Source organism: Pinus tabuliformis, chromosome J (assembly GCF_031772625.1).
Source record: "Pinus tabuliformis cultivar Carrire ecotype Pingquan chromosome J, CPIR1, whole genome shotgun sequence".
NCBI lineage: Eukaryota > Viridiplantae > Streptophyta > Pinopsida > Pinales > Pinaceae > Pinus > Pinus tabuliformis.
In genome coordinates this window covers 1,327,832,400-1,327,848,429 of record NC_142295.1, presented here as the reverse complement: position 1 = coordinate 1,327,848,429, position 16,030 = coordinate 1,327,832,400, and the positions used below count along the sequence as shown (strand labels likewise).

The window sequence follows — 16,030 nt, the reverse complement described above, 5'->3', positions numbered from 1 at the left end:
TGGTGGAGCAGTTGATCCAAAAAACAATTGGTCATTCCCCTTGTGGTTTTTTGGGAAATTTGGAAGGCTAGAAACTCTATCATATTTGATGACAAGATTCTTAATATTGAACATATTATCAACACTATTGTTTCTTGGATGAAGCCTCTCATCCCGAAAAACATAATGGATAAACGAATTCCTTATAGAAAATTTGCTTTGCACATATCCTACCCTGCTAGTTATTTTGATGGAGAAACACAGGGTGGAGCATGTGGTTGTGAAGCATGACTTCACCTCAGTTCAAAATAACAATATAAGATACATTGGTCTAGGGAACTGGCACAAATATGAGGGTTGAATCTATTGTATTATGGGGTTTATTATGGTTTTACGGGTTCCTGGATATACAAAGAATCCAGATCTTTGGGGACTCACAAGCTCTAATCAACCACATGATGGGTGTATCTTCTATCTCCCATCCTCATCTATAGGGCTGGCTTCGAAATATCGAACATCTTAAAAGGTATTTTCATCATATCTCCTTCCAACACATTCATCGGGAATATAATAGCATTGCAGATGCCTTGTCAAAGCAAGGTATCTTGGCTTCGGTTCACTGCTTACATATTACTCTGCTGGTTGACAACATAATCATAGATGTTGGAACGCTGACCCTACCATGTTGGTATCTACAATTTCTTTGATAGTCTTTGAAGATTCCATGAGCCATTTGTAATTAAAAAATTCTAAAATTTACATTCAAAATATAGAGTTCTAAAATAGTAATCATGATTTTCATAACTTTACATATTCGCTGCTTACATATTACTCTGCTGGTTAACAACATAATCATAGATGTGGAACGCTGACCCTCCCAGGTTGATATCTATGATTTCTTTGACATTCTTTGAACATTCCATGAGCCATTTGTAATAAAAAAAATCTAAATCTTACATTCAAAATATAGAGTTTTAAAATAGTAATCACGATTTTCACAATTTTACATACCAATATTTTCCAAACAACCATTTGCATGCAAACTTTCATTTCCATTATAAGCTTAAACAAAAAATGCTTCATGTTAGCTTAATTTGAGAAACAAAACATAAATTCTTCATGAAAGCTTAATTCGGGAAACAAATAAAAGTTGAATCTTATCTTTAATTGTTTTCAACATCACAACAAATTTCAATTAATTATGAAGAGAACAACAAAAGGATTAGGTATAGGGTTTTCTGGGTTGTTTTTCCACAAACCACCCATTTTTACTCCTATGAGGTGTTCCTCCAGAGACATATTTCTTTGCATCTTCTTTCAAGTAAGACCATTACTGGGTACATTAAGAATCAAACCTAGGCCAATTAAATGAAATCACCCACATTAGGGTGAACAAATACCAAGAATATAAGTTAATGCAATTCCCCATTAGTAGTCATACTATTGTTGTATACTGGTTGCTTTAACAGTAGGTTTTGGATGACATTGTTTGCTTAAAGAGATCTTCGTTTAATGTACATGCCATAAGTTCTTTCATAGTGCATCACATTCTACATATACATGTATGTGTAACTCATAAACAATATAGTGTCCCATCTCCATGGAGTCTAGTACTTAGTCTATACATATCAAACATGTTGTGATGCCATATGCATACTTTTCCTACAAAATAAGATGTTACAATGGATTCCATTTTTCTTTTATTTTTCAGTGAAAGAAATACAACATATATTACTTGAAAAATAGTTACATAATGACACTACAAGGAAACTCCAACCCTTTAAAAGCTAGAAATGTTAGCATATGAAGCATTGTCTCTAGATATTGAAGCCAAAAACTAAAGTTTTATCTTCACAATTGGAAATCAACATTTGGCATTTGGACACATCCCTATAGTGTACAAGATAAATAGATTGAACTTTTAAAAGGTAGAACTTTTCTTTGTTGGTTATGCCATACTCTTAATTTTGTGTCCCTCCTTTTATTTAACAGAAGAATACAGAGCAAACACACCTATATAATTATAGTCTATAACCTAACAAGATTCTCAAAATTACTGAGACTACATAGAAAAAAGAAAAAAACAATAATTTTAATAGAGAGACCATGAAAACATTTTGAGGCAAAGTTCACATGCATTCATGAATTGAAGGACAACATAAAACTCCTTTAAAAAATCTCTAAATATAAAAAGATATAATTTAATTTATATAGACATTTTAAAATAATCTAAAAAAATAAGACAATTTGCTTGATGAAAATTTCAAAGATTTGATAGTGTACACTTAAAATTTTAACCATTAAGATATATATATATATATAATGTAAATTTTATTAGTTTTGATGATATATACATAATTTTTTAAAGATTCTTACTTACCTAATGTAAAATCTAGAATAAATCTTAGTCATTTTCAAAATACTAACTATAAACATAATCTTATTCATTTTCAAAATACCGACTATAAATATGTATAGTATTATTAAAAAAAATTCTCATTTATAAAAAATAATCTATTTTTTATAAACATTTAAAAAAATCATAGTAATAATAAAATCTATATTATAAAAATTTAAATTAATAATTATTTAATTAAATTAAAAAAAATTAATACACATTTAAGAAATAGAATGAATAAAATATTTTTTAATTTTTTAAAATAATATTTAATAAATTTTTAAAAAAACCTAGATATTAAAATACCCCACGCATATATTTATATAAATTTTAAAAATAAATCTTAAAAACTATAATATTAAAATATATGCCAAAAAAATTAAAACCTATTTACAATATCAATACAAAAAATAAAATATAATATTTTTACTATATATTTGGGCGTAATGTAAGGTAAAACTTGACTATTTATTAAAACATAATATAAAATGCATTCATATCATTTTTTTTTTCTTTAATAAATATTATTATTTAGTGGTACTGTTTCCAAAGTTAAAGCTTCCGAATATTTAACTTTCCGCATTAAGATTTGTGGATAATTTTAATCATAAAATCTTATATTAAGAATTTAGATGTATTTTTAAATATATATATTTTTTTTAAAATCTAGGATAATCTGTAATTTGTGAGAGTTATTCTGAAGAAGTTCATGATTAAATTTAACTGGCTGCCACTATAAATCTAGACTAAGTGCAACCGCCTGCAAGCCGCACACAATAGCAATTAACTTATGCCAACAAAACTTACTGTTAAACCCATATCACTGAATTTTTAAATAACTTACTGTCCATAATAACCGACCACTGGAGATAAAACCAAACCACTGACCAATGTGATACACATTCAATTGAATGGATCGATGAGACCGGATCGGACAGGAAAGGACAGCCCCTCGAAATTCATCGCATATATTGCGCAAGCTTGCGTGGCTGCCACAAAATCTACTCTATTCTCAGAATTGCGCAAGGTTCGGAAGGGTTCTAAAAAAAAATTGCCGAGGAGATCAAGGTTTTAAGGATTTTCAGTGGAGATCAAGGTTCTAAGGATTTTCATATGGTTTTACGGACTCAAAAAGTCAATGGTTTGAAGATTCAGCTTTAAATTTGAAGAATCGAAGGCTGAGATGAGTATTCATGGTTTTGAAGTCGGAAGGGTTGAGTTTTGGATTTGAAAAGTTGGAGATTTAAAGGTTTTAAAGACTTCGGAGAGTTAAATAATTATAACTAAAAACTAAACTGTATTTACAAAATTAGTGAATTTAAAGAAATTAGCTTAATAAGACCACTACAAATCTTGAAACAAGCCAACGTAAAGAGTGCCCAAGTTTTCAAAAGTTGGAGCGAGATAAATTAATATATTTTGTATTACATAGAAGTCAGGGGCAATGTGGGGGCAATCCAGTAAGGTGCGATCAATCAATTTTTTCAAAACACATTTTTTTGAGACTTCGAGGGAAAACAAATGATCATCCACTCAATTGGGGGAGGAGCGAGGTGGAATCTAGGGTTATCAATTCACTTAATAGGGTTGCGCCATCCATCAATTTTTCAAGCATCTGCGTGTTCACCATTCAAGTTTGATGGTATATTAAATTTGGGAAGTGTTTATACATTTAATATGACAATGAACATTTAAACCTAAAATTATGTATCCAGGTAATTTTTAAAGTCCCGGTACATATTTTTTTTTTTAGACAAAGTTCGAGTGCTGTTCATTAACTGAAAAAAGATGAGGCTAAAGCCTTTACATAGGATGCTTCTGGAGCATTTTTGGGCCAAGGAATTACAAAAAGGAATTTTCCCTTGGTCCTTGCCTTAACTGGACTGCTACTAATGCTACTTAAGCTGCTATAGATATTGACATACTGCTGTCCCCAAAATTTACATTTACAAAGCATGATTAGTCAATCTCAATGTGACTCATCTTTCTTGCTGTTGATCCTTCTGGGTCCAGATCGACATCAATTGGCTTGACACTTGAGGAGGAGGTGGCTTCTTTCTTTTCCAGCATCTTCTTGAGTGCTTCAATCTTTTCTTCAGCATGGATGCATCTTTCTTCAGCATGGATGCGTCTGTTGTGCAGATCGTTGTACTGTTCATGGAGGGTGTGGACCCTATGCAGAAAAAGGTTCATTTCTGCTCTATATTTATCATGGAGGATTTTAACTTGCTCTTCCAGCCTATTCTCAAAAATGCGGACTTTGTCTTCCATCCGATTCTCCATGCTGCGAACTAGGTCCTCCAATGCTCTTTGCTGGGCTCGGACTTCATTGAATTCCATGTTCAGGTCGCGGCAGTGAAAGCAATCCTCTGGGCTCTCCATATTTTCCTTTGTCTGAGTATTAACTGTATTCTTTTGCTTTTGTCCTTGGTGTTGTCGATTCGCTTGGCTGATGGTATGGATTCTGCTAAGACTCTCTGTGGTGATGAGAGCACTTAGATGACAGCACGTTGAGTGCCTGAGACTGCCGCTAATACCTTTTGAGGATCGTTGAACATCAACAGCGCTCCCACTGTATAACAGAGTGAGAGCGAGACTTCTAAAATGCTCCACAGTCTCGCTTCTGTCCTGCTTACTAAGATGGCCTGCAAATTCGGCTTCTCTCTCGAAATTACAGTGGAAATTTTCAGATGTGAGTTGAAGCTTATGAGCTGAGGGGGTACTTAAAGAATTTCTGCGGTTACAATGGCGGGAGAGGGATGTACTCTTCCCGATGCTCCTCTGGATATTTCTACGCATATCTTGACTGAGATCAACATTCCTGAGACAAGGACGATTTCCTGGGCTGTGAATCTTGGTTCCCCTGCTTTGAAATGTGCTTCTGTGCCGTCTGCTGATACCAATGCTATCATTCTTATCTGTTCTGACCTGTGATCCATTGATTTGGTTGTTGTGGCAGGTTCTGTTGGATGGGATACCGCGCGAGTTGATTAGATGTTTGTATTTCATGGCAGCAGTTGGATGGATACGCGATCATTGCAGCGTAGCTGGCCTTTGGGTTGGTTACATGCTTGGTTGGCGTGGTGATCCGCCTTTTTGTTGAGGCCCCTTAAGATATGAAAATAGTGGGCTTCTTCCAGCGTTCTGTGTAAAATTTGATTTCTATTATTGATTTGTTGCAATAGAATGTTTGGTGAAGTTCGCTTTTGCTCCATGAGCCGGATGATAATTGCTGAGTCACCAAAGACATTCACTTTCTTTATGCCCAGCTTGATCACCTGATTTAATCCTTGGAATAAAGCCAGCCCTTCAGCCCGATTGTTGGATAGGTCACCCAATCCCCATTCAAAATACAAGATAGTCTTGCCATTTGCATTGCATATGATACCTCCGGCGCCTGCGAGACCAGGATTAGATTTTGAGGCCCCATCGAAGAAGAGACAATATTTGTTGCAGTTGCCCAGCCAAAGGGCGAATTCCTCCTCCTTAGGCCTAAGCTTCCAGGCTGTAGCTGTCTCTTTTGAGTTTGAGTTATCTTTTTCTTGTTCATGGGCACTGATTATGCTGCCATAATTAATCAGATTTCTCTCTTCAGCACTGAAGCTGTTGAGATTGATTTTGCTGTGGGAGCGAATGGTCACAGCTTCTACAGCTAAGTTTATAGCTTTGTGACACATGTATCTAGAGTTGTGTCTTTTGTCTTGGAACACCTTCTTGTTTCTGGCTATCCAAATGCTCCAAAGCAGTGTTAATGGTAAAGTGCTCCATATCCTCTGAGATAATTTGATCTTCTTGCTCTTCCATGGGCAGAGTTTCTTCCAATTTTGGATTGCCTCTGCTATGCTTGGCTTAGGATTCCATTCTACTCCCCCTACAGATGCTATTTCTTTCCAACAATTGGCAGCCACTTGGCAGTCCATGAACAGATGCTGTATAGTCTCTTCTGCTTGAAGACAGATTGGACACCTAGAAGGGCCTAGGATGCCCCTTTTTTTGAGGTTTTCAGCTGTTAAGATCTTACCTTTCAGAAGGAGCCAGCAGAAGAATTTAACTTTAGGAGGGGCTTCCGCTTTCCAAACCAGTCTCCAATGACTCCATGTATCCTGTGGAAAGGTATTGGCGCATAAATGGTGGTATCCTACTTTGGCTGTGTATTCAGTGCCAGAGGGATCCCATCGAAAGCTATCTCTGTCTCCCTTATGAATAGGAGCCTTGTTGTGCAATTGGTCTTTTAGAGCGATGAAACTTGTTTCCAGATCCCTTGGGTAGTTCGGCAAAGCCCAGCCAATCCAAGCTTGGGAGGAGCTTCCCCACTTGGAGATTTGGGCTAAATTCCAGATTCCTTTGTTATTTAACCAATTTATAGCTGGGATTACTTCTGCTTTGGATTCTATGGGACTCTGGCCTAGGATTCTATCTTTAGAAATGCTGATGTTGCTTCCCTCTCCAGGTACTTTGGAGATGTGCTGGGTCATGATAGGGATAATTTTCTTGCACAATTTCCAGATGTTGGAGCTGTCTCTATTGGGTATGCTTACTTCCAGGAGCTTGTGCCTAGTACTGCTGAGGTACTTTGCTTCTAAGACTGATTTCCACCAGGCAGAGTCCCCATTGATTAGTCTCCAAACAATTTTAGCCCCGAGAGCTAAATTCAAGAGATATGGAGACCTTATTCCGAGACCTCCTTTTTCTTGGGGCTGAATGACACTTTTCCATCCAACCAAATTGAATTTCTTTTTCTCTGATTTCCCTCCTTGCCAGAGGAAAAAACGAAGGGCCTTTTCCAATTTGTGATGGAAGTTCATTGGAGCTTGTAACAAAGAAAAACGATAGATGGGGAGAGAGATCAAACCTGATTTGAGAAGAACAAGACGGCCTACTGGGTTCAGCCACATGGTTCCCCATTGTTGAATTTTCCTTTTGATTTTATCGAGAATTGTGTTCCAAGTTTCAGTCTTCAGAGGACCTTTTCTCACCGGCATCCCTAGATAGGTGAAATGGTTCCATTCAATCTTGTAAGAGACCTCTAAGATATTTGCAATACTTTGAATGGTGTGGGCTGGTGTATTCCATCCGTATATGCAGCTTTTGCCTTGGCTGATTCTTCCTCCAGAGCAGTCCATAAATTGGTCCAGGATCCTTTTGAAGCGCCTGGCAATGATAGTCGATGCACCACCCATCAGGAGGGTATCATCAGCGAATTGGGAGTGGTTGATATTCTTTGTGCCCTGCTCGAATTGGATACCTGTAATTAATCTTGTTCTTCGATTGTAATCCAATGCTTTGCTGAGGGATTCAGCTATGAGAATGAAAAGGTAGGGAGAGAGGGGGCAGCCTTGCCTGAGTCCTCGGGAGGATTGAAAGGCTGCACAGGGTCTTCCATTCACTAGGGGCGAGATCCAAGGATTAGAGATACAAGCTTTGACCATGTTAATAAAGGAAGCATTGAATCCTAGTTTGCTCAAAACAGCAAAAAGGAAGGAGTGTCTGACTCTATCGAAAGCATTTGCTAGATCAAGTTTAAGGATAAAACCTTTTTCCTTTCGACTTAGACTAGAGTGAATGGCTTCTTGTACCAGAAGGATAGAGTCGGAGATGTGCCTGTTGGCTAAAAAACCTCCCTGATTTTCCGAAATTAAGGAAGGGAGGAGAGGCTTGAGTCTTGTAGATAGGATTTTTGTGATTATTTTGTAAGCAGAGTTGCACAGGGATATTGGCCGGAATCTAGAGAAGGAGATTGGCCTATTCTCTTTAGGGATGAGGGCTAGAAAAGTTGAGTTGGTATAGCCTCCTAGTTTGTCTTTCCTGAGGACCCAGCGAATCATCTTGAGAATGTCCTTTTTAATCATTGACCAATATTCTCTATAGAAGCTGATTGGGAACCCATCTGGGCCTGGGGCTTTGTCCGGATGAAGGCTCCATATCGCCTTTTTGACTTCATCCTCGTCGACTTCTTGGGTGGGTGAGACTGATATTCATTTCTTGGGTGACTTCTCTGCTCATGTGTTGGAGGAAGTTTGAGAAGTCCTCCTCGTTGTTGTCCTCTGTCAAGAGAGATTTGAAGTGGGCGGTTGCAGCAGCCTTGATAGAGTCTTGAGTTTCATGATTGTTCCCTTCTCCATCTCTGATTGTATTTACTGTGTTTCTTGCCTTCCTGATTGTGGCTTGTTTATGAAAGTAAGAGGTGTTTTTATCACCTTCACGCAACTAGGTCTGCCGAGATTTTAATCTCCATTTGGTTTCTTCATCTCTGACTGTTTGGGTTAACTCTGCATACAGTCTGATCTCTTTTTGTCTTGTTTGCTGAGTGAGCCCTTCCGCTTCAATGCTTTGCTGTAGTTTTTCAAGGTTCTGTTTGATATCTTTTTTAGCTGTCTCGGGTTCCTTGTAATTGGTTTTTGCCCATGTTTTTAGCGCTTGCCTCGTTTGCTTCAGCTTTGACTCCCAAATGAATATAGGGGAGCCCTCCACGTGCTGTGACCATGCATGCTTGACTATGTCACGGGCTGCTGGAATTTGGTTCCAAAGGGAGGAGTATTTGAAGGGGAGGGGGCCGAGATGGCTTTGAATTTGCAAGGTAAGAGTGATGGGGAAGTGGTCCGAGGCGGAAGAATTGAGGATGTCAGACTGTCCGTTGGAGAATGAGGACAGAAAAGCGATATTGACAAGGAAACGGTCAAGACGTTCCATAATGTTTCCTGCTCCCAACCGCCTATTGCTCCATGTATATTTGCGGTTCTTGGGCTTTAAATCAACCAGATCTTTTTCTTGCATAATGCGTTCCAGCCGGTTTCGAAAATGAACAGCAGTGAAGTTTCCTCCCCTTTTTTCATTTGAGTGTAAAACCAGATTTAGATCCCCTGCTAGGATGAGGTTGTTGTCACGATCTTCATCTAATTCTTCCTCTAAGGTGGTCCAGCAGACCTCTTTTTCCCTGAAGTGGTTGGGAGAGTAGATGTTGTAGATTTTAACTTCTGTGCCATTGTCCTTGTTTTCCAATTTAATACTTATCCAATGCTGCTGTGTTTTGACCACGCTGCAGCTCCATTTGTTGACGTTCCACATCGTTAAAATACCCCCTGAAGCTCCTCTAGCTTCGCTGGTGCAACCATCGTACTGTTTTTGTTGGCCAATGAGTCTGCTGATTTCGGACTGATTTAATTTTGTTTCTTGAACAAGTAAGATATCTGGTTTTTCGCTGTGGATTAACTCCATGAGGGCAGCTTTTTTGGAGGGGTGCCCTAGTCCCCTACTGTTCCAAGACAGCACTTTCATCATGATTTACCTGTGGTATGCAGAGGTGCTCGCCTCTCTTTGCCTTTGATGTTGTTTTCCTTGTCCGAAATTCCTAATATGAAGGTTTCAATCGGTGTCTGTGATCCCATTGCTATGTCCTTTTGCGCACTTTCTTCTCTATGCTGTTTTGCCGACTTCCTTCCTGGTCCATGTTTTTTTTGAATCTCACTAGATGCTCCTAGATCCTTTGATAGGCTTCTTGTGATTCTTGTTGAGGTATTGTCCGGGGAAGGCTGAGTGGTATGGGGGGGTGAAGGGATATGCTACTCAGATTCTTGAATGGGATCTTCTTCGGAAAGGGATGCAAAAGGGTTTGAGGACGGAGGGATGGAGGGGTCTGAGGACCGCAGGGGAGAGGAGGGGGAAGGAGGAAGTACTTGCTGAGAGGAGGAGGGTGGAGGCCCCGAACTGGATGGATGCATGGAGGGGGAGGGTGTTTTCGATGAGGGATCAGCTGAATCCAGGGGAGGGTTTGCCTTTTTTTTTTTCCGGACTATTTCCCATGCTTCCTCAGGAGCTTCTTTATTGCTATTATCTTCTGATCTAGATTTGCTGCATCTGTTAGCAAAGTGACCGTATTCATGACATACCTTGCATTTGAAAGGGAGCTGCTCGTAGTCTACTTGCTGAATGTGCGTCCACTGGTCAACTTTTAGTTTGATTGCCTCTGGTAAGCCTTTGCCTAGATCCACTTCTACGCATATCCTCGCACAAGCATACATATTCTCCTTTGGCTCCGATCTGTCTACATATTTCCCTACTGCATTTCCGATAGCGCGAACGGATTCATCTCCCCAACAGTGGAGTGGGAGATGTGGCAGACGAACCCATACCGGAACCGCGTTAGGGACATCCATTTCTGGATCAAAGTCAGGAGTCCATCGATTGAGATAAAGTCCTCTGGTGTCCATGAAATAGGGTCCGTTTCTAAAAATGAGGTTGCGATCTTCTACTGATTCAAAGAGGAAGGTAAAGAATCCCCTTCCACAAAATCTTATAGCGATTTTCCCTTGGACCATCGCATTCCAGTTTCGTTCCACCCAGCGTTGAACCGTGCGGGGGGAAGGCCATAACCCTGTGAACTGTCCGACTAATCCACGATCTGCAAGAGCCACAGCAGCTCTTCTTGGAAGTGCGGATGGAAGAGGGACCTCCGGAATTTCATCCAACTTTTTAACAAACTTTGAAGCTGTAGGACGGATCCTTTCCTTATTGGTCTCTGGAATGAGAGAAGCAAAAGCTTTCTCCATTTCTACTTGCTCTTGAGAAGGCTGAGCCATATTTCCACCCAGAGGCGCAGGAGGACAGCTAGGAGGACAAGCGGCTCGAGGGTGAAGAGGGCAGAAGGCCTTGGGGAGGAGAAAGGTCAGCAGAAAACGCAGCCAGCCTCAGGGCTGCCGCGGGGAGGGCAGGAGGCCCGAATAGAGCGCCAAAGCCAGAGACTCGGGGAGTGAGCAGGAGGCTCAGGCCGAAGGAGGCCAGTGCAGGGAGCTGCGGCCCAGCAGCAGGGCTGCCAGGCACTGCGTGCTCAGGGGATCAGGGGCGAGCCAGAGGCGGGGGGATGCTGTCCATCGCCGCAGAGCTCTTCTATCTTGTGAGCAGGTCTAGAACATCTTCTAAGTCCCGGTACATATTTGCTTTCCACTTTGCCTACCTAAAAATATGTATCCAGATAGTTTTTAAAGTTCCAGGAAATATTTGCTTTCCACTTTGCCTATGGGTTTCTTTTTAGCAATCTCAAGCTTTGACAAAATAATCGAATTATAAAAAACAATAGTTTTGGGGTTACACTATGCTGTTTTTATAAATTTTATTTGGAAATTTGAAGTATTTTACTCTAGGCAAGTGCATTATAGTTTATTTTTACCTTAAAAGAACATTAAAATAAACCTTTCAAAATTGTTATGGTATATTGAGTTAAAAAAATCAAGGAAATTAATAGCATAACAAATATTCTGAAATTTAAAGTTCATATAAATATAAATTTAATAACTTAAAAGGAAATATTTATCTTCAAATTTGCTATTACAAAAATATATTCATATTATATTATTTTTATAACTTTAAATAAATTAAATAATAATTAAAAACAAATTGAGACGGCTTGAGTTCCCTTGTCCACGCCCATTTGAGAAATATAGCGTGAATGGTCGGAGAAAATACCCATTCCAAAAGATATTGCATATTCGGTGGTTGCTTCATGTCAATGCTTTTCCTGCCGCTTACAATCTCAAGAACTACAACACCGTAACTGTAGGTATCCGCTTTCTCGGTCAATTGCCCATGAACGACATATTCTGGTGCTGTATATCCTCTGACCAAACAAAACTCCATTTTAATTATGTTCGAATATAATCGAAACAACCTAAATGCAAATATAATCAGAACAGTCGTATAAAGGATTATTTTTCTTACAGGGTTCCCGCAACTCTAGTACTAAGGTGACTCTCAGGAAGAAGTCTGGCCAATCCAAAATCTGCTATTTTTGCACAAAAATGTTCATCAAGTAATATATTGCTGGATTTGATATCGCGATGAATGATGCGAACATCGAAATTTTAGTGCAGATATGCAAAGGCGCGAGCAGTGCCCAATATGATGCCAATTGGATGTTGGTGTTGGGGATTTTTCTGAGAAAATCCCAAAAACACATAAAAACTAAAACTCAACACACACAGACAGTGCTCTGTTTCCTTCACTCCAGGATCTTTTTGTGCACAGGGAAGGTTAAATTTTTTTTACTGAGGAACAGAGTATTTCACCACCATAAAAACATTTCCATTCATTAAAATATATGCGTGATACATATTCATCCTCTTTGCTGAGAGGGATTCACCACAAAAATACGTTCAACAAAACATTTACTTTGTCTCCACATGAGAATTTACTGTGCTGGGTAAAATTCTCATTTACATTCACTGCTGTGAAAACATATTACTTACTGGTGTAAAACCTTCTTTTACATACTGCTGTAAAAACAAAATTTACACAGGCTTACAAAACAAATGCGTTCCTCTCTGTTCTTTTCTTCATGCACTGCTGTGCAAATTCTCTCTGTTCTGTTTCACTGCCCCTGAGCTCTCACACATAACAATTGGTCAACATATTACAACACACGAGCCATTTTCATTTTTTTGAAAACAAAACAAAAAAAACAATTACATTTTACGTGCCGTAAATATTTTTAACACACTGACCAGACCATACATTTCTTTAAATTCTCCATACGTTCGTGCAATTAAAACTGAGACATCTCACCCACTATCTACGAACAAAAATTAATTCATTAAATTTCTTTTCGGCGGTCAACCCAAAGGCTTTTACTCCACGTAATGTTTTAATGTTGGTTTGTATGCAGCTTCGGACAATCGACGGTGGAGAGCGCGGGAGCAGATCAGACGGCGGAGATCAGTTTCGGAAGCCAATTTTGGGTTGAACTTTACCTCCTGAAATATTACGTTGGCTGACATATGGGGAGAGCCACGCGTCAACACAAAATTTTATCAGAGTTGATCGCGGGAATATCCCTTCGCCGGAAAGCTGGTGCGAAATATTTCAGGCAGGCTTCGTGAACGGTTTCTGGCGATGGTACGGCTGCGCAGTTGAAATTACACATTCAACACTCCCCTTTAATTTCAACTGCTGGGCATTCGGTCATACCGAGACACTTCCTCAAAAATTCAAAGCTTTTCTGATCCAAAGGCTTTGTCAAGATGTCTGCTACCTGTTCTTGAGTCCTGCAATGTTCTAAGACAATTTCTCCATTGTTCACCAATTCTCTGATGTAGTGAAACCTTGTATCAATGTGTTTCGTTCTCTTATGAAACATTGAATTATTTGACAATGCAATAGCTGAGCTATTGTCACAAAACATCACTATCGCTTTTGCCTGCTCTTGCCCTAAGCTTCTCAACATTCTTCTCATCCACACTGCTTGACATGCTGCTGCTGTAGCTGCCACATATTCAGCCTCTGCTGTAGACAATGCTACAATGGACTGCTTCTTAGAAGCCCATGAAATGGCTCCTGAACCCATATGAAAAACATAACCGGAAGTGCTTTTCCGATCATCTACACTTCCAGCCCGATCACTATTAGTGTATCCAATTAAATCTGAACTTTCTGAGACACTATATAATATGCCAAACATTTTGGTACCTTTGACATACCTCAAAATTCTTTTTGCTCCCTGCCAATGTGCCTCCTTTGGCCTCTCCATGAATTTGGAAATTAAACTAACAACATACATAATGTCAGGCCTAGTAGCTGTTAAATACATAAAGTTGCCAACAATACTTTTGTACAAACTAGGATCAAAATCCTTGCTGCTGTCCTCTTTGCTGAGTTTTAATCCCATTACTGTGGGAGTGATCGCTGCCTTGCATTCTTGCATGCTAAATCTGCTCAATACCTGATTTACATATCTTGCTTGTGAGATAAAAATTCCTTTTTCATTTTAATCTACTTCTATGCCTAAGAAGTATCTCAAGAAACCCATGTCAGTCATTTCAAATTCCTCTTTCATGACTGATTTAAAATTCTCAATAAGATAAACATCATTGCCTGTGAAAATAACATCATCAACATATAAGACAACAATCAAAATTTTACCATCTTTTTCTTTGATGTAGACGGTGGGTTCTCCTTCACACTTGTCGAATTCATTATCCAATAGATAAGAATCTATCCTGCTGTACCATGCTCTTGGCGTTTGCTTCAGCCCATAAAGAGTCTTCTTCAATTTGCACACTTTGTGCTCTTCACCTTTCTTCTCATAGCCGAGAGACTGTTCAATGTACACTTCTTCTTTTAACACTCCATTTGGGAATGCTGACTTCACGTCCATTTGGTAGACTTTCCATTTGTTTTGAGCTGCTATGGACAGCACTGCTCTCACGGTTTCCATTCTTGCAACCGATGCGAAAGTCTCCTCATAATCTCTTCCATACTGCTGCTTGTACCCTTTGACAACCAACCTTGCCTTGTGCCTTTCTATCTTGCCTTCAGCATTGCTCTTGGTCTTGTAAACCCATTTTACTCCAATGACTTCTTTGCCTTTTGGTAGCTCAACCAAATCCCATGTTTTGTTTCTCTCTATGGCATTCATCTCTTCATCCATAGCTTCTATCCATTTCTTATCTTAAATTGCATCTTCGAAATGAATAGGATCATCAACATGACAATACAAGGCAAATAAGGAATTCATTCCTTCATCATAAATATCACTTAGATTTCTAAATTTCTTACCTCTTTCACTTGGTGTGCGAGTGCTTGAAGATGCACTTGAATTTCCTCCTTGTGGTGTGCTTGGAGAAGCACTCTCATTTATCCTCAATGGTGTCCCTTGCTGTTCTTGTGTTGGCGCTGCTGTTTGGGGATGCATTTCAGCCACTTCCTCTTCATCTTCATCATGAGACAAACAATTTTTAACATTCACTGTTTTCTCTATGCTTCCATCCCAAGCTTCCTCTTCAATGAATTGAACATATCTACTGACAAAAAATTTATTGGTGGATGGGATATACAACCTGTAGGCTTTGGATTCCTCACTGTATCCAATGAAAATGCATTTCTCCCCTTTGCTGTCCAACTTCCTCCTCAGCTGATCTGGTATGTGTGCATAGGCCACACATCCAAAAACTTTCAAGTGGGTGACACCTTGCTTTCTCCCACTCCACGCTTCTTCTGTCACTTTGTTCAACACTGCTTTTGTAGGACACCTGTTCAAAATATACACTGCACAGTTTACAGCTTCAGCCCAATAATCATTTGGCAAATGCTTTGCCTTTAGCATGCTCCTCGCCATATCCATGATGGTCTTATTCTTCCTTTCAGTAACTCCATTTTGCTGTGGGGTGTACCTAGCTGTAAACTGTTTGTGAATTCCATTTTCTCTACAAAATCTTAGGAATTCCTTGGAGATATACTCACCTCCTCTATCAGTTCTCAAAACTTTAATGTGCAGCCCGCTTTGGTTTTCCACAAATGCCTTGAAATTTTGAAATTTCTCAAACACTTCACTTTTGTTTTTAAGAAAATATACCCAAGTTTTCTTGTAAAGTCATCAATGAATGTTAGGAAATATTGGCTGCCTGCTAATGATGGAGCTTGCATCGGTCCACATAAATCTGAGTGGATGATCTCTAAGGGTGCCTTTGCCCTTATGATTTTACCTGATGGAAAACTTTCTCTATGTTGTTTCCCCAATATGCAGCCTTCACATAAGCTGTCCGGTTTCTCTATCAATGGTAATCCTCTTACCATTCATTTTCTGCTCAACAAGTTTAGACCTCCAAAATTGAGATGACCAAATCTCAAGTGCCACAACCAATTTTCATCCTTTGGCACGCTTTGGAA

At 39.1% G+C, this 16,030-nt stretch overlaps 1 pseudogene; it reads right to left on the bottom strand.

Annotated features, from left to right (window-relative positions):
- Positions 1 to 16,030, bottom strand: part of LOC149232191 (cold-responsive protein kinase 1-like) — a 64,313-nt pseudogene that overhangs the window by 37,796 nt on the left and 10,487 nt on the right.